Source organism: Kogia breviceps, chromosome 12 (genome assembly GCF_026419965.1).
Source record: "Kogia breviceps isolate mKogBre1 chromosome 12, mKogBre1 haplotype 1, whole genome shotgun sequence".
Classification (NCBI taxonomy): domain Eukaryota; kingdom Metazoa; phylum Chordata; class Mammalia; order Artiodactyla; family Physeteridae; genus Kogia; species Kogia breviceps.
Window position 1 is genome coordinate 31,856,352 of NC_081321.1, and position 24,353 is coordinate 31,880,704.

Consider the following 24,353-nt stretch of genomic DNA (forward strand, 5'->3'; position numbering starts at 1 on the left):
TCCCACTTCTCCCAATCCTAGACGCTTCCCAACTACATTCTCTCATTCTCTTGGCATTAGCTCTCACACTTCTATGAAAATGACACCCAAATCCCCAGCTCTATCCTTACTCACTGTCTTAACTTTGGGTACATATTTTCCACTTTCTTTTTGATTTCTCCGTAATCTCATACTGAACTTCAAAAAAGGCATCTTTCCTCTTCCCCCAGATGTTATCTCGCAATCTTAATTAATAATATATTCATACATCTAGTCAACCATCTTATGATGTTTATATTATCTATAATTCCTATCTCTTTTTTATCCTCTGTATCCAGTCAGTTACCAGGTCCTGTCATTTCTATCTTGAAATTTCTTTCATGTTATATAAAACCTTTCTCTGTTTTCATAGTTATAAACTATTCCCAGGACTTTAAGGCAGGGAAGGGACTGTTAAATATATAGTCTAGTAACACAGAATTCCCTCAAGACCTTTGTTTTTGTAACACTCCAGGAGGCTTTCCTGACATAAAGTTCAGCATAATGTGAAAGAACAATGTCTTTAGAATCAGGCCAGGACTGGAGCTATCACATATGGTGCATTGCTGTAAATTAGAAAAAGAATCCTAAAATATACATCTTTCTATCAAAAAATAGTCATAATATTGATTTTGCAAGACAAATAAACTCTATTGACACCTGTGGGAAATTTTCAATAATAAATATACCAATCTACCTCATCTATACCCTTATATGTAGTGTTCTAACAAGTGCAGAAATTACACAACCATACATGGTAGCACTGCATGGGTCTACATTGTTCAAATCCTGGCCCTACAGCTATGTAACATTGGTAATATACTTAACCACTTTAAAATTCAGATTTACCACCTATAAAGTGTCACTAATACTGCTATCTCTTTCAGAGTTTGTAGCAAGGGTAAATAAGAAAAAAAAAAATATATATATATATATAAAATTAGCAACTTCAAGTTTACATGCATATGTTCTCAATCTACTGCCCCAATAGTACAAATCATTAAAAGATGCCAGATTGTGGAATTCCTTACACAAATATAAAGATGAGATGAAAATACTGTTGGTTTTAACAGCTCACTATAAATCATTAAAATTTTTATCTCTGAGAATATTTCATGGAGGACATTTCAAAAGAATTAGAAGAATAGATGTCTTATTTTTCCAATAACTAAGGGTATAGCCCAGAGCCTAATGTTTATACCTGAAAGTTGCTGTTAGCTATTTGGACAAAATGATGAGAAGGTTTTTAACACACTACAAGAAAGTGTCTTGGTTTCATCATTTCCATGTTATGATTATACTTTATTATTCTCTTATTTTAGGATCAGCAAACCACAGGCAATGGGCCGTATGTACTGTTTTTGTAAATAAAGTTTTATTGGGACACAGTCACACACATTTATATATGCATTGTCTAGGCTGCTTTTCCACCACAATGGTAGAGTTGAGTAGTTGTCACAGAGAACTGTTGGTCCACTAAGCATAGAATATTTACTATCTGGCCCTTTTCCTAAAATGTTTGCTGATCCCTGCTTTTCTGGTCACTTTAAAAATATTAATTCACTTGAACTTCGATTTTGCTCAATTTTACACATATGAAGAAAAAAGATTGTATTAATCTGGAGTATGGTGAGCCTTATTTTTCCTTCCAAAATATATTTTATGGCTCAACAATGGAAAGCTAGTTTCTGTATACTGCCTTAAACATGTACAATTCTCAGGTTTTTGTTGTTTTTTTTTTTTTAAGAAAACAGTACAAACAAAAACTCCCTAAGGCAGAACAACCTGTTTCTTTTCACCAGATTTTTATTGGCATTACCTAGAAAATGTTTCCTTTAAGAAATAAGCTTTTCAACAACTGATATTTTCCTTTCTTTTAACATTAAAAAGTGACAGTAGGGAAACATCCATTTAATAGTCAGAAGAGCCATGAATTTGATGACATAGTGATGGAGTTATTTTCCTGTTGGAAACTATTTTTGATTGAAATTCAGGGAATTCGTGATTACTTATTTTTTTTTCATTAAAGCAAGTAGTTGAAACCATACTTTTCACATGGGAAAACAATTCCTATTTTGCAAGATTAAAAAAAATATTAATAATCTACGTTAAAAGCTCAGTAAATAATGGTTTCTCAATGGTAGGTTTTTTTAATTATAAAGATTAAGTTCATTAAGTAAAATTGTCATATTATTTCAGCACACCCTTCAAAAAGTCTGTTTAATGCTCAACTCCTCATCAGTTTGTTTTGAATTACTTAACTGTTCCTTCTGTGTGCTACTTCTCATTTTAAAAAATGAATCAGAATTTAACACTCCTCACCTTTTTTCACCTTTAACTTAAAATTGTTCTACCAAAGACATTTATAATTTAAAAGCTAGTTGTCTGGTGTCATTTGGATGTGTAGTTATACATAAAGGTATAATTAGTTATGGAGCAAGGAAATATACAGCAAACTTTAAGAGATTTATTTTTTATCAGGCTTTCCAATTTCCTAAATATCAATGGCCAGGGAATGGACCTTAATTATAAGAACATCCTCCAAGAAGTTTGCTGTCAGTTAAGACATTCTTTGTAGTGTGTTTTAGAGTCAAGTCATGAAAGTTAAGTTTTCCTATTATTGACTGTTAAGCAGTTAAGAAATACTTTGGGATCCAATATAGAAAATCCTCAAAGTTAAATGAAATTGGTAGGAGAAATGAAATCTCTTTTTAAAAGAAGAAATTGATTACAAAAAAGTAGCATTTCCACTGATATCAAAATATAGGTACAAAGCACAACAGGGTGCCTATTAGCTGGATTATGAAAGATTATCATAGACAAGCATAGTTCAAAGCAATCTAGTTCTGGTTCCTTCTTCTGCCATTGTTATGAGGATTCATTTTATCTGGAAATATAAATCTCGCTAAAGTCACAGTAGTTCTTGGAGCAAATATAAAGAATTTGAGTTTAGAATTTAGTCTGGATTCCTAAGATCTTTTGGACCATGTATCTTTCTCCTGAAAAAGCTTCAGACCAAATTGTAGTCTATATTTTATGTCGTATTCTAGACTGTGGTCCTACAAAGCTTAAAATTTACCTCCTTTGGGGACTATCGCTCATTAGCACGGGGATATGGAAGAGTTGTTCTGCTCTCTTATTATACCAGGAGTGCTGCTCACCAAAACAATCAGTTTATTCAAGTAATTGGAAACTAACGTGAAGTATTCATACACAGTGAACACAACCTAAGACAAAAACTATAGTTTGGGAAAATAATAAGAAGTTAGGGTTGGACAAGATGGCCATGAGAAGTTATCTATCTCATTTTGTATAACAAAGGCATACTGGAAAGATCACATGTAGACTTGCTGTATCCACATTCCAGGTGGGAAAAGGGATAAAGAATCATCTGAATGATTAGGCTTTAAAATTTAAGGCCATTAGGGATTTGGAATGTTTCAGATGAAAGATCTGAAACATCAGCCAAGAATTTATTTAATTGTCAGTAATGTGGGAAACTATTGATACAATATGGTTCTGGGATATCCAACATAGAAAATAAAATTTGAAATTGTTTCTCACACTTGTCTTTGTCTCATATTTTTATAGGTTCTTTTTTGAGGAAAAAAAAGAAAAGACCAAGCCTCATTTTAAGGTTCATCTCAAAATTCCATGAATGAAAAGAGAAGGACTTTAAGGAAAGGTCAAGACATTCTAGTCAAGCCTCTTGTTTTGGTTAGAGGTTCAGGGCTTATTGAGTAAGAAGATGTGATGTGTCTTCTGGAATGACCAATCACACTAAAGGGTAGACTTTCTTTTTAAAGAATTTTATGCAAGGATGACAGAAGTCTCTTTTCTTTATGAAGATGTATGACTCATTAATGAATCAGTCTTTGTCTTACACTAGACAGCAACCACAGGCTCACTAGTAAGGTTGCTTCTGTTAGCAAGAACTGTCTCATCCATAAGCAGCTAAAAGTGGAAGCCAAATACATGAAAATAAATAGAATGCAAAACGAACTCAAGATTTTGTCATGTAAGTGATCAGCAAAAGGAATGATAATCTTGGAATATAAGTAATGACTGTATTAGGTCTATTAAGCTATCTTTGAATAGATGGGTAAAGTGCTAGGAACAGGCCACCCACAATCATGTCTGGGACAAAGGGTCTCAGAAGAGACAAAGGGATGAAGTCAGATGTGAAGAGATTTTGTGTAAGCCACCAGAAGAAACACTAACACTGCACTTTCACACTTGGGTCTCTATCTCATTGGGCATCTGTCTTGATCATTCAAAATAGAAAATTTTAAATCTCTGTTCAGGCTGGGCCATTACACATGGCCCCAATCCTATGCTGAGTATGTGGCAGAGATCCCTGGGTAAACTTTCCTCTCATTTCCTAAGGGTTCCATTGGAGACAAGTTTTCCCCCCACGTATTAGGAACAACTTATATGTAGAATGAATTCTGGTTTTTTAATATCTTATGTGGGATAAGGGGAGAGTTGGCCATTGTTATTTCTTCTTTCCATAAAATTAGTCGCCAAAGTGAAGTCATCTCAGGAGATTAAATTTTCTTTAGAATACTAATTGAGTGTAATTTTGCCTTGTCACTTAAAAAATTGTTAATTCTGGAAGTTAAATTTTGTGACAAAACAACATTTTAATTGATTTACTTTTCAAATCTTCTGTAATTAACCAAATGTGTCTAGTTCTTGAGGAAGAGGACTGTAATTCTCCTGTATGAAAATATTGAGCAATGAAAGTCTATCTGGAAAAGATTTTTCTCCCCAGCCAATCACATGGTTTTTCCCCTTAATTAAAACAAAGGGGGTATTCTAAATGCCAGCTGCACTTTTCAGTTGACCAGAGGAAAGCCCATAACAGCCTCCTCTATCTTACTGAATGCAGTGAACATGCTTCAGTCCTCATCAGACTTGTTCTCTGCAGCCTCCACACTCTTGCCCAGTCAAGGTCCCTCCTTCCACAGATCGTTCTTCTTCATGTCTTCCATCATGCCATACTCTGTTGGATTTTCCTGAGTTTCTTTGTCTCTCTTCAGTTTCCCTTGCTAGCTCATTTTCCTCTGCGCATTCTTTAAATGTCTGCATTCTCCAGGGCTCTGCTGGCATTAGCCTCTCTTCTCACTTCCCAACTCTGCTACCTTATGCAGTACAGCTAAGTCTTTAACAACACAGGCTACATAAACCAACTACCTACGTTTAATCCTGTGCATTAGTTTCCTATTGCTGTGTAGCAAATTCCCACAACTTTGTGGCTTAAGACAACACTCATTTAGCATTTCACAATTTTGCAGGACAGAAGTCTGGGTGGAGTTCAGCTGGGTCCTGTGCTCAAGGTCTCAACAGGCTTAAATCTAGCTGGAGGCTAGGGCTGAGGACTCATCTGAGAGGCTTGAATCTTCTTCCAAGCTCACTAGTGATGGCAGAATTTAATTTCTTGTGATTGTAGAACTGAAGGCCGCATCTTCTTGATGGCTGTTGGCCAGGGCCTAGTGTCAGTTCTTAGAAGCTGCCTGTGATTCTCTGCCACGTGGCCCCCTACCTAGACCTACCAATTTGATGTTCTTTTAAAGGGATGAACTGATTAGGCTAGGCTTACATCATCTCCCTTTTGTTTTTAACTCAAAGTCAACTGATTAATAACTAAATAATAGGAATTGTATCCCATCACATTTACAGCTTTTGCCCTGCACAGGAGAGGAAATTGTGTGTACAAGGTACGTACACCAGGGGTTAGGAGTGTTTGAGGCCATCTTAGAATTTTGCCTATCACATCCTAGTTCTGCCATTTACTAGCTGTATGAATTTAAGCAAGTTATATAATTTCTCTGTACCTTAGTTTTTGCATCTTTAAAGTGGGATAATAAATAAAATATTCTTTGTGGAGTTATTCTGAGGATTAATGGGACTGATACATGTAAAATCCTTGGATTTTACATGTGCCTTATACATAGTAAGAGCCTGCAAATTTTCAGTTATCATTATTATTTTCTCCCCATAGATATTGCATCCATTCCCATGGCTTCACACAGTTACTGATATTCTTATGATAGATATTGCTTTTCCAAAAAATTGCACTTTTAAAATCTAAACTTATGACTTCACTTGCAAACCTGATCTTTTCTAGTGATTCTTATCACAGTAAATAGTACCATTATACTATTATAGTATAATAGTTCCTTATACTTTCCAATTTTCTCTTCCTTTCCTACTATTCATTCATTAAAAAATTATTTTTTGGAGTATCAACTATGTACAAAGCATATGATGGCAGAGGATATAATGGTCGGTAAAAAGATACAGTCTCTGCCCTCATAGAACTTATAATCAAGTTAGAGAGACAGATTATACTGTATCCTATAAAACTTATTAAAACAAACCCATTTTCTCAATATCTTTTGCAAACACTCAAGTCAAAGCCACTACCTCTCTTTCCTGAACTAGAGCAATAACCCTTCACTGCGTTGCTACATTCCCTCTTCCTCCACTTTTTTCCTTCTCTCAGAGCTACCCTCTTCAAGGAAACCTTATTGTGTCACTCATCTGCAGAAATCCTTTCAATGGCCTCTTGTAACATGTAAGATAAAAACAAATCTTCTTCATAACCTGCCATGCTCCTGCCAGAGCTCTCCAGCTCTGTACACCCCCACTCACCCCTCCCTATCTGTGCTTTAGCCCTATGGCCTTCTTCTAGCTCCTCCATGGTACCTCGCTCCTTCATGCCTCAGCACTGTGCACCTGTCCGTCCTTCAAAACTGGCCACTCTCTCTCTTTCCTGCTCTGTCTTTGCCTGATCATTCTCAGTTTAAATTTTATTCCCTCCAAACTAAATCAGGATCCTCATTATACTCAAAGTACCATATGAGTCTTCTTCATCACATTTAATATAACATGTAGTTATGCATTGATTTGAGTCATTATTTGATTAATATCTGCCATCGTTCTGAAGAAGGGATGTTTGAGACAAGATCTAAAAGAAGAGCTTCAGCCATATGAAAAGTTAGATTTCATAGATTTCAAGTGTGTTTTGTTTATGTGGGGCTATGACATAGCTTGTATGTTAAATGTAAAGGCTAATCTCAGAATGGAGATTTGAGGGGCAAGCTTCCTATGCAACTACCTCTGTGTTAATTCAGACCAAGCTTGCCTTATTAGTATTTGGGAGGGAACACATTTGTGATCATGAGGGTTTCTGAAGACTTGAACAAGAATGTGAAAAAGTGTTCTATAAACTATAAAACTCACAACATGACTTTTGCTGCTGTTATTGTTAATATCACCAAAATATCAGTTTATCCAAACACTTGAGCTCGGTTGAATTTGATCCATTAGATTACACCCAAATACTTGGTTTACTTTACCAAGTTATTTAGGTCTACCTGTGTTTTTTTCCTTAAATTTATGTATGTTATGTGTGTGTGTGTGTGTGTGTGTGTGTGTGTGTGTGTGTAATACCATTCTATCTGTCAATATGTAAACATACATTTGGAATACACACTCATACATATACATATGGTGTATGTGTGGTGCATATGGTATATACACATGCTTTCTATAATATATTTTAGTCTAGTGTTCATTATTATAAAATGGGTCAAGTTCAGGAGTCCTATTATTATAGCTTTATTTAAAATGTTAATTTTAATACAATTCAATAATGCTTAATAAGATGATATTTGGGATATAACCCATCAATAGGCTTTGCAAATAGTGAAACAAATCAAATTCCTTTAGCTTAAAAGTGTTTACTGATTTTTAAAATATATTTTATGAATATTCCAAAACTTTAGTGGTCAAGGCAATAAACAAAAACTTCTAGATGATGAATATGCTACTAATTTTTTGTAGAAAATATTAAAAATCATTGTTAAAAGTAAAAGCACCTTTATCTTCAAGCTAACTGACTGTAGTTTCATAATTATTGATTTGTAGATATCTGCTTTGGATGGTTTCTGAAGCTAAACTCAGAACAATCTCAAGGTAAGCTGTTTACTTGGAGGATGTGTATATTTATGTATGTGTATTTTAGTTTTAAAGAATAAAAATATATGCCAAAACCGTGTGTAATAGAATATTCAAATGTATTTTTAGTAACTGAGCATTGAGAAATTTTCCAGTTCATGATAAACACTCAGTGATATTGGTTCTGTTTTATCTTTTTGTTATTTCTCAAGTTCAAAAATATCAAAACATGTGATAAATTGTTTGATGACTACTTATTAAATGTCCTCTCAGTGCCCTCTCGCACAATAGCCATACAAGTAAATCACTGTGCAAATACATAAAACAAGTAAAGGACAATTAATACTGAATTATGTAGTGCTCAATATTGCTGAGTTAACAGAGGTTGGAATGGAATGATAGGATACCAAATTTTGGTTTCCTATCACTGTGTAAACTACCTGGGAAAGATAAGAGTTAAACCGAATTTTGCAAATTTTCTACTGAGCAGACAATGAGAAGGGAACATTTTGTGCTATGATGACCACTAACAAAAGCGTGAAAGATCCTATAGATATGCAGTGTGCTAGAGTGACAAGTTGGAATGAAGAGCATTTGAGAAAAATGTAATAAAAATTGTATACCCAGAGCAGACTGAGATTACGGACATACTTTGATGGATAATATTGAGTGACTGTTCCAGTTTCATCTCTAGTGTCCTCTACCTGCAAACTACTAAATTGGATTTTTACCACTGGAGTTGGGTACAAGAATCCACAATGTGGTCAGGGTGATCAGTTAAAAAAGATAAAAAGTATTGAATTAAAAGGGATCTTTGAAAATTATCTAGTCGTGTCAAGGCATGACATGATGTCCTAATTCTAATAGAGGCCTGAAGACCTGGAAGCAAACAAATATGACAGCTCTTTATGATAGATTAGATAAAAGGAATAAAGGAAGGAAGAACAGACAGGGTTTTAAGATTATTCTCACAGCACAAGAGGAAAAATTTTAAAACTGATAGAAAGGGAATATAAACTATTTTGTTAGAGAACAGAATGAGTTTGGTTTCTCTATTTTGCATCTGAAATATTGAAGGGGACCCACATTCACAGTTCTTACAGGACATAGAAAGTTAAATGAAGAAAGGGGTGAAGATTGGGTCCTAATTCCATTAAATGTATTTATTACTTTAGAGGGGGTGATTACTATGGAAGGATTAGTATAAAAATAGAAGCACATGCAGCTGATATTTAAACACCATTTTCAGTTGAACATTTTAAGAACAAAATACAGGGTTGTAAGCTTGAAAAATATATGTAAGAAGATGTGACTTGTATGCCTTCTATACGTAACACTAAATTCTCAAAGGTTTTATTTCTTTGGGATTTGTTTATTTCTTTGTTTGGCAACATAGTGTATTTCTTTTAAAAGTAAGTAATGCAAATTACTTAAAAGTCAGCTCTGGAAAACATTTATTTTAAATGCTGACAATGTTACTTCTTTTACTTTAAGGATTTTCTTTCATTTGGCATTACCATTATCCTGTTAACAATGCTTCAGGCAAAATACAATTTTAAATTACTTTTATTTAAGAATCTAAGCTTTCATTCATTCATTGTGCAATGAAATATGTGAATTAGATGATAAACAGGAAGAGAAAGAAAGAAGGGAATCTCTACTTAAGAGTACAAATTACTTCATTTGGAGTGATGTCTCTCACTAATGCTGGCCTACAATTCTATAATATTTCTAATAATACTAAAAATTTTTTCCTAATATTAGTTTAAAATACAGGTTAAAATAATATGCATACAGAATTATAAACTTCTTACATTTTACTAAACATACTCACTCGTAGATTAAATTCATCAAATATTTATTCAGTACCTAAATTCAGTGCTAAATTCTGGGCCCATTACAATACTTTTAATAGATATGGTTTCTCTTTTCAAGATGCTCACAGTCTAGTTAAAAAAAAAAACAAAACCCAAATATGAAAACAAATTATTACCTCATAACGTAATCGCTTGTTATGGAAGGACAAAGGATTGTGTTACTTCTGATTGAGTGGATCAAGACTGGTCATAAATATCATCAAGGAAATGTAGATCTTTAATTTACAAACCAAAAAGTAAATATACTTTCTAAATCGAACGATTTGAGCTTAATTATGTTTATTTAAAATATAAAAGCAGTACAAAGACTAATTGAATTTCTTAGAGTTTGATTCTCAAAGACTATGTGTTTTTTTTTTCTATATTTGGAGTCTGGAGGAGAGTCTTTATATAGTGCTATCAATACATTTTTAGAAAGTAGAGATTTAAAATGTGAAACCTATTGCCTGTGGTCTGCTACTTATTTTTCTTGACATAAGTACCATAAGGAACTGTACTTGTTTTTGTTTATAATTTTTAAATTTATTTATTATTTATTTTTGGCTGTGTTGGGTCTTTGCGTCTGTGCGCGGGCTTTCTCTCTAGCTGCGGTGAGCAGGGGCTGCTCTTCTTTGCAGTGCGTGGGCTTCTCATTGTGGTGGCTTCTCTTGTTGTGGAGCACAGACTCCAGGCATGCGGGCTTCAGTAGTTGTGACAGGCAGGCTCAGTAGTTGTGACTAGTGGGCTTAGTTGCTCCGCAGCATGTGGGATCTTCCCGGACCAGGGCTCGAACCTGTGTCCCCTGCATTGGCAGGTGGGTTCTTAACCACTGCGCCACCAGGGAAGCCCTGTACTTGTTAAATGCATCAAGAAGTTGAATTTAAAAACTATCACTTTGGTAACAGTTTTACTTAAGGTAATAAAACCCTTGTACAGGCAACAAACTATTACTTCATGTTTTAAAAAATAAATTTAAGTGGATTAAAAATAATTTATAGAGCGTTCCTTTTCGGGCAACTGTTAAATGAAAAACTAAAAATATGACTATAAAATACTTCTTTTTAAATGCTTTTCTGAAAGGGTAAGAAAGCAAAGAATCCAAAGGGGACAAAAATGAAGTGAAAAAAGCAACACAAGAGGTAAGTAAGAGCAACACTGGGACAGAAGATGAAGCAAAGGGCTAACTCTAGTTGTAGTCTGATAGAAGTGTCTCTCTCAGAGAATCCGAACCCTTAAGGACAACACTCTAAGAATAAGGGTCTATACAAAATAAACCTACCACCAAGAAGGTACATCAAAGAAACATGCCTATCTAGACCTTGCACTGGGTGGAGGGACACAGATTTGTCCTTAGAACTCAGAATTATTAGATGGCTTTCACTGAGATTTGGTGGCAGAATTTACCTGTGTGATCAATGAACTTTATCCAGTAATTTAGAGTGGTTCCAGATTCAGTCAGTGAGTAGAAGCAAAATAAATCACTTGCTTTGTGAATCCAAATTGAATGTTCCCAAGGTAAATTTCTAAAATAGTTACCAATTTAAAAATTACAAAGCATAAAGAATAAATTAGACTCGAGAGAAGGCTGAAAAAAATCATGACAGAAGACATAGTGTTACAAAGATACATTGTATCGGAATGATCAGATTCAGAAAAGTATGTTGAATATTCTAAAATTAAAATAAATTAATTTTCTATTGCTATTTTTATTTTCAATGACAAATTACCTCACACTTAGTGTCATAAAACAACACAAACACATTGTACACGTGTCACCAGATGAAAATCAAAGTATAGGCAGGATGCAATTCATTCTGGAGGCTCTAGGGAGAGTCGAATTAATTTCTTGTTCATTTGGGTTGTTGGCAGAAGTCAGTTCTTTGTGGTTATAGGACTGAGCTCCTTGTTTTGTTGTTGGCTCTAGGTTGAGGGTTTCTCCCAGTTTCCACATGCTGCTGCATGACTTTACTTTGGGACCCTTTTTTACTTTCAAAGCCAGCAAAGGCAGGTGAGACTTTCTCACATATCTCTCTGACCTCTTCAGTCCAAGTTGGCAGTGTCTCTGCTTGTATAAGATTCTCAAGAGCTCCGTGGATTTTCCATAGATGTCACAAGGATTCAATCCATTAGACAAAGAGGCTCACGCACAGATCTTTCCAAGAAAATCTCTACTTTTGGCTTCTGATGAGATGACTGATGGGATTTATGATAACTTCATTAATTTTTTTCAAAGAGTCTTTTCTGTTACTGATTACTCTGATCTTTCGATCTTTCTGATATAGCTCAGAAAAATAATCTCTTAATTTTTAAATAAATTTAAATTTAAATGAATATCTTAATTTTAACATTTTGCCATATGGGAAGGCTGAGAATTTCCAAAATCATCAAGTCCTGATTCCTTTTTGTTTAACAGTTCCTCTATCAGTTTATCTCTTTCCTCTTGCATTTACTCTAAGGAGAAAGAAGAAATCAGTCTGCACATTCAACACTTTACTTGGAAATCTCCTCAGCTAAATATCCAAGTTCATTGCTTACCAGTTCTGTTTTCCATATAACTGCATGACACAAACCTGCTAAGATTTCTATGTAACAAAAATCCCTTTTCCTCTGGTTTCCAATAACATGTTCTCATTTCTTTCTGAGCCCCCAGCAGCATTCTTTTTTTTTTTTGCGGTACGCGGGCCTGTCACCGCTGCGGCCTCTCCCGCTGCGGAGCACAGGCTCCGGACGCGCAGGCCCAGCGGCCACGGCTCAGGGGCCCAGCCGCTCCGCGGCACGCGGGATCCCCCCGGACCAGGGCACGAACCCACGCCCCCTGCATCGGCAGGCGGACTCCCAACCACTGCGCCACCAAGGAAGCCCCAGCAGCATTCTTAAGATCCATGTTTCTATTAATAGTTTGTTCATGACCGTTTATATTTTCTACCAGGCAATTTAGGACTTCTCTGTAATTCTCTCTACTTCCTTCTGAGCCCTCTTGGACATTCTTTAATGTCCATATTTCTGCTAACAGTCTATTCAAAGAAAACTAGGCTTTTTCTTCCATATTTCATAAAATTCTTCCAGCCTGTACCCACTTCCTGATACCAAAATCAATTTAACATTTTTAGATATTTGTTACAGAAACACCTCAATTCTAGTACTAAAATCTATATTAATTTTCTATTGCTGCTAAAAATTATTACAAACAGTGGCTTAAAACAGCATAAGTTAATTATTTTATAGTTCTATAGAACAGAAGTTCAGTACAGTTCTCATTGGACTGAAATTAAGGGTGGCAGATATGTTCCTTTCTGGAAGCTGTAAGGCAGAATCCGTTTTCTGCCCATTCAAATTACTGACTGAGTTCAATTCCTTGTGGATGTAGGACTGGGGTCCCCATTTTCACGCTGACTGTAAACTGAAGGTTATTCCCATCTTCCAGAGGCTGCTGCCTTTCTTGATTTATGGCCTCTTCCTTACCTTTCTACAGCCAGCAACACTGGGCTAAGTCATTCTCACATTGCATCTCTTGACCCGTTCTTCTGCCTTCCTCTTCTGCTCTTAAGAGCTCATGTGATTGGATTGGAACCATCCAGGTAATCCAGGATAATCTCACCATTTCAAGAACACTACCTTGATCACATCTGCAAAGCCCCTTTTCCCAGGTAAGGTAACATATTTGCAGGTTTCTGAGGATTAGGTCATGGGCATCCTGGGAGTAGAAGGAGGACCATTATTCTAACCACCAAAAATATATTTAAAGAAAAAATGTATGAAAATATGAGCAAGGAACCAGATAATGTAAAAATGAGTGTGGCTTTGGAAAAGAATAATAGAAATGAAACATATTATAATTGAAATTATACACTTAAAGAGCAGTTTAATAGAATTGACCCAGCTAAATTTGTGATCCAAAGAAATAATTATCAAAGAGAGAAACATCACAGAAAGAAAAATATGCAAATTACCAGAGAGACTATGAACCATGGAACAGATGATGAACAGAATGAAAACATGTAGAACATGTAATTAGTGTTCTAAAATCAGAAAATAGAAATAAGGAAGAGGAAGAAATACTTAAAGAAGTAACAGCAGAGAATTGTTGAAAAGTACTTAATCTTCAGATCTTGGAAGCCTAAGGAACCTGAGATAGGATAAATTATAAGAAAGTTTACATGTAAACACATAAAAATGAAACTGCAGAATGCCAACACTAAAAGAAGAACTGGAAGCAGCTAGAGAAGCAAGACAGCACTGTTAAATGGAAGGTGATTAGATTAATGGACAACTTCTAAGTAGCTAAAATGGAAGCCAGAGTTACCGGGATATGGGATCTACCAGAGGATTCCTTTTTTCTGTGAGCAGCCCGTACCTCACGTTACTCTCTTCTTCCAGTTATGGGTGTTATTGTTGTGAAGGCTTATTTGTATTTCTTCACTCGACCTTTAAATACTGTGTAGTATTTCTAATATCTAACAAATATGAGCCTAAATAAAAGTATAACACATCTAACTATCCATTTATTCAACAAATATTCATTATCAGTTCCCTGTGATGCTCACTAGAATGCAGGTTCTATTCTAGGCATTGGGGATATAAAAAAAAATCTGTCCCCGTCAAGTTATCTACTTATATCAATCTTTCATGAATTAGAGGTTGTCAGCATAAAGTCACACCTTTTTTATTTATAAGGTAACTCCTCTCATTTGCTTGCCGGTCATAAACCTTGATATCTTTATAACTTTTACATGTTTTTCAACAATTCCATGCACCCTCCTAAATGCTACAGTTTACTCAGGTCTTAGCAGCTATCATCAATCAAAAGTAGTTTGTTTAACACCAAACATGTGCTCACTCTTGTACTTGGCACTTTCGGGAACAATGGGAAAAACACTATAGCCCTAGTGTCTCTTTCAGTGCCATTAAATACTATTTATTATAATGAATTTTGGCAGACTCGCCTTGTTATTTCTGTTGCACAACTGAATTATTTTAGATGCTTAATAAAGTTTCTCATTAATTATATTAGAATGAATTATTGAATATATATTAAAAGCTGTGGCTTTATTTTTTGAGCATGGCTAATGTAAGAAAACTGCGTGAATTTTTATTCCATTTCATCAAAACAATAATTGTTTTCTTCGATAAAAGAAAATTCAGGAAGACACAGGGGATTTAGTGCCTGAGATTCAATGAAGAATAAAATAAAATGACTGTGAACTTTTCACAAAGCAAACATAAGCTTTATTTTCTCCCAGAATTGCACAACAGCATTCATCTGGAGTTTAAGAAAACATTTTACTAATTACTAGTGAATAATAATTTACTGAATTTTGCTAGAGGTATAATTTTATCTGGAAAATATATAATGTCTTATGACATCCCTTTTGTAGAGGATAGAAGATTAGTGTTAAACAGAATTGGTTTGAATTCTAGTTTTGCAAATTACTAACTGTGGCTGCTTAGGCAAGCTATGTATCATTTCTGAGCCTTCTTCTCATGATAAAAAAAACCAAAAGCAACTGGAATTCAAATGCAGTTACATCTCTTTTATTTTTTTTCACATAACTTGAAACTTGGCATGCCCATATTAGCAGGAAATCCAATGCCTCCCTCCTGAGGTCCTTGCTGCCCTCACTCCCATTGCTGAAGATTCCCAGAGGAACACACTATCTAATGTAGTCTGCCCTGCTTCCAAATCCCAAGCAGAAAGAAAACGGGGAGTCCATCCATTGCTTTCTGTCAGCATACGTGGAGCTGCTATGGAAAACTGGTTCCCCAGCAGATTCCACCTGGTGGTTTTGCACTGCTACAGGGATGTCGTGTCTGAACTGATCCCTGCACACTGTGGACTTAATAATTCTATCTGTCATCCGCTATCATTCCTGCAATTCCCACCATCATATATTGGCCAGGACAGGAAAGGCTGCCAGCCTCAACCTTTCTCCAGGGATCTCTGAACCATGGTTCTGAGCTTGGGTCAATGGCCTTGCGTGCTCCCTTGCTACTGGGTAACCTTGTTGAGGCTCCTGATATCCTTTCCTGCTGACAACCTCAGTCAGAAACAGAAATCCTTTAAGGACGTTTCAATAACACTAGATCACAAAAGGATATTCTCCAACCCCAAGTAACCTCTTGCAAAACTTACTCAGTGACCCGCTCTTGTGGGAGGTGAGCCATAATTTAGCAGGTCATAAAAGGTTCTAAATAATAGAAAAGGTTCTAAATAATCTTTCCCCAGGAAGATAGGTACCTACTAGGTTACTAAGGATAAATCACATGACTATTTAAAAAAAGATTCTTTCTAGATGACTCACTGACTTCACTAGGGAAGCTTCTTCTCTTCCTCTTAGGTTCTGCCTCATCAGTTACATTGTACATCCTGTTGCTGAGAGAGTAAATGAGATGACACATAGCAAATGCCTATCAGTTCCCACTATTTAGTATACACTTAATAGATTCCAATTTTCTCCTTTGTCTTATATTCTTAATTTTTAGTTTAAATCTTTACTGTTATTTTGATTATTCACATATATTTCATAAGTGAGATTATAAAACCGATAAGGGAAGATAGTTATGTCTTGTACATTTTTTAAGCCTCAGCATAATACCTTACAGAAAAATATTAATTGCTATGTAATTATTGATTTAGTTATTACTTTGAAGTTTATTTTTCCATATGTAAATAATATAATCTGCTTTTTAAATTTCCTTGTATGACTTTATGCTATCATACTAAATTATTATTCTGAGCAGAAGCTTGGCATGGAAAGGATATGAAATTCTAACATATATATTTGCATTTTGATTACTGAATCACCTATCAGTCAGTAACACTTAAATTGCTTAGAAATTTTCACAGAACCTTGAAATGATGGGTTTCATTCCTTCTCATAAATGGTGAGGTAAGAATACATTTGTATGTGTTGCAGTGAAAGGAACTTAAATCTGAATTCTAGGTCTCTGCTGACACCGGTAAGAGTATAGGCAAGCCATTCAATGTCCCTCTTGTGGCACAAAGGGTAACAATAAAAAAATTATTATAATGATTAGAGGAAATAACTGTGTAAGTGATCTCTAATAGAAACCCTTTAATTTAAAAAATGCACACTTATTTTGAAAAAAAATGAAGAATAAGTGAAATAACTAATAATCTCAAATATAAACTTTTGTTAACATCTTGAGATATTTTGAAGTCACAGATAAATTTTAACATAAATTTTAACATTCTATTTTTTTAGTTCATCTTATAGTGTGTTGAATTTTGAAACTCTTCATGTCACACATTTTTCGAAACCATTTTTTAATATTATAACTTATATAATTTGGCCACTTCTCTTAGTTATGTAAGTTTTTTTTCTCTAATGTTTCACTTAAAGATAATTTTATTTTTAACATCCTTGCAATATTCTTATGTTCATGTATAAGAACATTTGTAAGATTCTTACATTTTAGATTTACATCCTTAATATTTGCTACTTTAACCTTCCTTGATCCATTTAATCTGGAAATACCTCCATAGACCCATGACTTGTACAAATCTATTATTTATTTTATTGAAGTCCACACTTGGGTGCTGCCCTGGGCTAGTGTTAATAGTACTCACTTCATCTATTGAAGTCTAGTGACTGCCTGCCCCTCTCTCACTCAGCTTAATTTTTCTCCCCTTTCCATGGTCCACATTGAATCTATCTTTACTAGAGTGTTATAATAATTCATCAAACTGTCCTTCCACCCAAAAAGTATTCTTTTAATTCGTTTGATTTTCTAGGATTTTATTTTATTTTTTAGCACTTACAATCACATCTATATTTTCTCCCTTCTGTGCTTTGCTTGTTAAGTTTGGTGTCAGAGCTGTAGTTCTAGGTTTATACAATGAAAGTGGTAGCCTAAATCATATTATACAGAGTACAGTGCAAACATGAGAAAGTTAAATATAACAACAACTTGCCATTATATAGCCCAGTAGCTTATACTTTGGAAAACAGAATCAATATTTAATTTATTGTGCAATTATAACACTGAGCTCAAACCAAGATAAAATATTACAGGCATAAATATAAATTTTTTTCTTTTATACTTGAAAATATAATTCTATAAATATGGGGTGGTAAGGGATCTGACTTGACACCAATTCATATGAAATAAATAATTGTACTTTTTTAGAAGGACCCCAAGTATATGTACCAACAAAACACACTAGCTGCTGATATAACTCGTGTCCAAATACATTGTGTTTATAAATCAGAAGAAGGGTGGCACTTTTCTCACCATGTTTCTGAGATTCTTTCCAGCAGCAAATTCTAGTACATGAGAGACTCTTACAAATATGTATGAGTCCTGCTGTTAAGGCCTGCGTCTGGTTGGTCTTTGGAGCTTGTCCTATCCAGCTGATACCCTTAGCTGCCTCTAAAGGGTAACACAGATGATGTTTAGGAGTCAGTGAGTTCCCCCTGCAGCTTCTGAGATGGGCAGTCTTATGGATAGGAAACCACATTCCCCTCTTATCTCAGAGAACCGTCCCTACCTCTGTGATACCATCACTTCATTCTACCAGGATACCTCTTACAAGACTGTTCCCTAAGTTACAGCTTCCAACTGTGGTCGTAGAGTACCTAACTAATAGGAAACTTACAGTTCTTGCCATGCATCGTGGAGTCCCACAGGAAACTAGAGTGGGCTTTGCTCTCTTCTCCCTGTCTGTGCCTTTTGGCCATCTCCCAGCTTTCCAGTTTCCAGGCTCTGACAGTACTGGAAATACCTGGGATTCTGCTGCTCAGTAACTTGCAGGCAGGAAGGAGAGCCAGCACCCCACATTCAAAATCACATCCAAATCTCAAGGGAGGGTTTTCTGTCCACCTCTCCTATACCCTACCAACACTCAACAGACGCAGGGGAGCAATGTGAGTCTCCTATTTCTCCATAAATTCTCTCCAGCTCTCTTTCTTAACCTTCTTTTGAGATGTCTTCTCTGTTAAAAGATCCTAGGAGATCAGTTCTGCCTATTTCCCAGGGAACCACAACCGTAACCCAAACTTGAGGGAGGATCCTGTGCAGCAGTGAAGGGCTGGGCCTTTATTCTCAGCCAGCTGAGGATTGTCTCCACAGGATTGAACCCTGCCGTTTCCTTTCAGACACAGCTTATAAAAGAGGCTTTCCACTAGTCTATGGCTGAGGTTAAGAAGGAGCGCTTTTCTCAAATCTTTATTTTATGTTGTTACAGCAAATCTTATTACTTACTGCCGTTAGAACTAATAATTTTCTACTCTTTTAAGTGCTGTATTTGACAAATTTAGAATTATTACACATGTTGATGCACGTGATATGTATGTAGTTTATCAACTGGCTCCTTTTTACATTTTAACCAATGAAAAGGTGATCGCTTTTAAAATGTCATCAGTTTATCTTTGATTTTGCTTAAGCCATGTCACTGTATTACTCCTGGTTTATCACCTTGATCTAGCAATAAGTACAGGCAGCATTAATGCTCATCTCTATTACCCCTCAATACATCTCAAATTCTCTTCTATGGTCTGGAATTCCCAATGTTCCATTTATGAATGCTCTTTGTGACCAAAGGTGGACCATTTTCCCTAGCAAGCCAGTTAAAATACATATGGGCATTGATTTGTTTCTTTTGAAACTAGGACATTGATTCAATTATCATATTGGAGGAAGTTCATGTCGGTAAATTTATATCACTTCTCTTATACATATCTAATAAATGTTCCACAATGCAGGATTTTACCTAGAAGTATATAAAATGAAAAAATATTCAGGACCTTGACAAAATAAAGAGTTTTGTTTAATATTGCTGTCCTTGCACAATGAAGAAACCACCTGAGATAAATACGTTCTTCGAGCAACACTTTTCATGAATATTTTTTAGCTATTCCTGTAAGAGACAGCAACATTATTTTTGTATTGCTGAAGTGCTTTGAGAGTAATGTCCTGGTGACAGCATAAAGAAAACACAAAGGCCAGTTTGTTTTGATACCTAAATGGGGGATTGTTGGTGAAGAGCTGTGCCAGCCAGTACAGAGTGGGATAATGTTTTATTCCTCTCAAGATAGATGGATTGCTGAATTGCCTAAGTTCCTGCTGTTTTATACCTTGCCCCTTGAATTTGAAAATGAATAACTGCTCCTTTATTTCTGAATGGATAGTGACAAAATATATAATTTCAGTAAAACTCAACTCATAATATTGTCATTAAAATTATGTCCACCTGGTGGGCTTCCCTGGTGGCGCAGTGGTTGAGAGTCCGCCTGCCGATGCAGGGGACACGGGTTCGTGCCCCGGTCCGGGAGGATCCCACATGCCGCGGAGCAACTGGGCCCGTGAACCATGGCCGTTGAGCCTGCGCGTCCGGAGCCCGTGCTCCGCAGCGGGAGAGGCCACGACAGTGAGAGGCCCGCGTACCACAAAAAAAAAAAAAAAAAAAAAAAAAAAATTATGTCCACCTGGTATTTTATCCACACAGTATATTGCCAAAATATTAAATGTCTTATTTATTAAATATTATGTTTTTAGTAAAATATATCATTATAAAACAGGGAATGGGCAATTTGCCAGTTGGTTACACTTTTAAAATGTTCCTTCAACTGAAGTGGATTAAGTTTTACACCACTGATAAAGCCATTATTTGAAACTTTTTTGCTGGGAGATAATAAATTCAACAAACGTCTTTTGAGTGCCACAGTGAAAAGTCTCTGTAGGGGATAGACATAAAAAGAAAACATAGTTCTCACAATCAAGGAGCTCTAAACAAATAGAGAAAAATTATTACATGTACAGAGGACTATAACACAGGGATGCAGGAAAGTTACAATAACTATGAGACAAAAAAGGGAAAGTACTTCCCATGGAGATGAATAATTGGAAACGATGGAACTTGGAAAAGGAGTCTCACAGCTGAGGAGGGAGAAATTAGAAGAGAGAAATGGAGTTGGATCATGGAGATCCTTAAATACAAAGAGAGAATTTGATTTTTGTCCTGTAGATATAAAGGAGTTATGATGGCTAGTTTTATGTGTCAGTTGACTAGGCTGTAACATCTAGTTGTTTAATCAAACAGGAATTTGGCTTTGCTGTGAAGATATTTTGTAGATGTGGTTAGCATCTATAATCAGTTGACTTTAAATAAGTAAGTTATCCTCCATAGGAGAGAGGGCTCAAACCAATCACTTGAAGGCCTTAAGAGGAAACACTGAAGTTTCCCAGAGAAGAAGAAATTCTGCCTCAAGTCTGTAGCATCAACTCCCGCTGAGTTTCCAGCCTTCTTGCCTACTCTAGGGATTTCTTACTTGCCAGCCTGCCACACACAGTCACCTGAGCCTATACCTTAGAATAAATCTTTTTATATATAAACACATATATATCCTATATACTGTACATATATATTCTGTATGCTATACATGTATTTTATATGTTATACACACACACACACACACACACACACACACACACATTCTGTTGGTTCTATTGTTTGTTTCTCTGGAGCAGCCTGACTAAATAAAGACTTATTACAAATTTTAAACAAAACTGTGTTTATAACTATTATGACACAATTAAGTCTTGTAATTTTAAGCTTTTATTGAACATTAATTTATGCCAGGTTTAAATGCTTTGAGAAAAAATAAGCATAAAATATAGTAGCAGTTTTAGTAATTTTCTGCACTCCTGTGTGGCAGGAAAATACTGTTTTTTCCAAATTCATTTAACCAATCAATACAACATTGCTATAAGATAGATATTAATAATGAGGCTATTATTATCTTTCTAATTTTACTAATGAATAAACTGAATTTACAGCTAATATGTATGAGGCTCAGGGCCAAACTTCATGCTACAGCTCATGAAATGTTGTGTATTTAACCACTAAAGTGCACATCTTCTCCTAATGTAAAACAAATTGGCTGCAGTCAATGACACATGATCAGAATAAAACTGTGCTTTTAAATATTCATAAAACATAAACAGGCATATTTATTAGAGAAGAGTTTTTAAGCAGATAAGTCTTCATGGGTGGTAGAAGGAGTCTGATGGCTTCAACAGTGAAAATAGTGAAGTAGCTTAGATCATGATTACCAGATCTAAGAAAAGTTAAAGCAATTGTAGTGTTTTCACAACCTCAGACAGCCACCTTCCACCAGATTTTAACAAACGTTGACAAACTATTACAGTAGTGCTATTCAAAGTATAATTCTAAGACTATCAACATCAGCATGATGACCCAGGAATTTACTAGAAATGCAAATTTGGAAGCTTCAATGCAGATTTTACATATCAGAATTTCTTAGAGTGGGGCCTGGGAATTTGTATTTTAAAAGAGTTTACCAAATGATCCATGTCATGTAAAGTTTGAAAAGCACTGCACTACAGCAGCAAGGACCAGCAAATAAGATGTGAGGTAAGCTTGGCCAGGACACCAGAATAAAAATACCAATTTGGAAATAACTGGAATTAAAAATGGTTGATGAATGTTCTGTCTTAGTATGATACAAGATAAGAATCTGGGACCACAATAAATCCAGAAGGGACAGAACTTAAGTAGTATCATGGAGAAGATGAAACTCTCCCACTCAGGTGAAGATGAGTTTGGACACAAAGTATAGGTTACATAGCATAAGTGAAAGTGGTCAGGGTGATATGCATCAAGGATCAAAGCAGAGTTAAAGATTAGGGCAGATGTGGTAAGCTGAGGAGGCAAAAATCCTGGGACAAAAGAATAACTATTTTAGAATGTGACTAAAGATGTAAGAATCCATAGCCAAAGGTCTGAAGTTGAATATAAACTGTTTATTTGGAAGCAGGCAGCCCAGATCTGTTAGGCCAACCACATCACAGTTGCCAATTTTCCATCCTAAAGAATTAGGTCTTGTTAATAGATAAATACTATCACAAATTGTGCCACTGAATCATATGTCTATGAAGCCACAAAAATATTTTCGGCACTCTTTAAGTGCCAAGTTCAGTGATAAATAACAGAGATAAAAAATTAAGTGAGACAAGTGTGATCTCTGCCATTAGGAGAATCAGGCATTAAATACACAGTTATTATACAAGTAAGTAATTATGATTGCTGTAAGTGTTAACCAGAAGAAGTACAAGTATTATGAGACTGAATCACAGGATACCTAAGCTAGCCTGCAAAGAGGAGGAGTAGGAGGATGCTCAGGAATGGTTCCCAGAGGAAGTAAATTTTAAGTTATAACCTCAAAGGTGAGATTAAGTTGATTAAGACAAGAGCTCAGGAAAAAGCATTCTAGGCCAAGAGGGCAGTCTGTACAGAGTCTGTACATTGGGGAAAAACATGAGGATGGCCAGGGTGGTTGGAATGTAGTAAATAAAGGGAGAATGCACAAGATGAGATTAGTGATGATACAGACCTGTTATGCTCTGTTGAAGAATTGAATAGTATCCTAATTGCAGTAGAAAAACACAGGACAATTTTAAGCCAGTAAATAATATGATGACATCTGCATTAAAAATATATTCTTCTAGGTGATACGATAGGGTATTTGACACGAATTACACAGGGAAAACTTTAAGGAGGTTATCGTACTAGTTCACGCAAGGCATGGTGATGACTCAGATTATGTTAATGGTAGTGAGGAAAGAAAAAATAGACAGTTTCAATATATGTATATTTACCAAGTAAAAACCAATGGGCTGGTGGCCAAAGAGGAAGAAAATATAAAGTATACAATCTAAGATTTTGGTATGAGCAGATGAGTAGAGATTTGTACCATTAACTAAGATAGGGAAGACTGGTGGAACCAAGTTTCAGAGAAAAGTCAAGAATTCAATTTTGGACTGTCCAAGTTTAAGATGCCTATCAGTTACCCAATATAATTGTAAATATAAAGTAGACCAGTGGATTGATGGGTCTGAGCTCAGAAAAGACACTTTGTCTGAATATGTAAGTTTGGATTCATTGTACATGGTAGGTCAAGTTATTAGGGTGGATGAAAATGCCTAGGAAGAGAAAATGAAATGAGAAGAGATCTCTTATCTTTCAATCTTTAAAGGATGATAATAAAAATGTTGCACTGGCAAAGGTGACTGAAAAGGAATGGTTAGAAAAGCAAGAGGCAAAGATGAGTACAACAGAAACGAGTTGAAGAGATGTTTCAAATAAGAAGGAGTCAGTAAATATGAGAAAGAGAGCAGGATTAAAAAGAATGAAGTGAACAGGACTAACCAATTTACAATCCTTTATTTTCCTGCATTTATTGTACTTTCTTAGTCAATCTCAGTTACACATGTCCACATCCACTGATTTGTTCCAAGCCAGAATCCTAAATGTCATTTGTAACATCTTCTCTCTAATCTCCCACATACAACTTACATCTTTAAAGAATAGCATCTTTAAAATACTGAAAGAAAATGGGAAAAAAAACCCTGTCAATCTAGAATTCCATACCTAACAAAATATCTCTCAAAAATGTAGGATAAATACTTAATAATTTTTTAGATAAACAAAAGCTAAGCAAATTCATTGCCATCAGACTTGTACCATAGTAATGG

General features: G+C 35.4%; 1 protein-coding gene across 6 annotated transcripts in view; it reads left to right on the forward strand.

Moving 5' to 3' along the window:
* CNTN1 (contactin 1) overlaps nucleotides 1–24,353 on the forward strand; it is a 353,678-nt gene that overhangs the window by 91,065 nt on the left and 238,260 nt on the right. For all 6 annotated transcript variants that reach the window (XM_059080718.2, XM_067009071.1, XM_067009074.1 and 3 more), the window contains one exon: nucleotides 7,954–8,001. The gene's annotated coding sequence lies outside the window, so the exon portion shown is untranslated. The remainder of the gene's footprint in view (nucleotides 1–7,953; nucleotides 8,002–24,353) is intronic.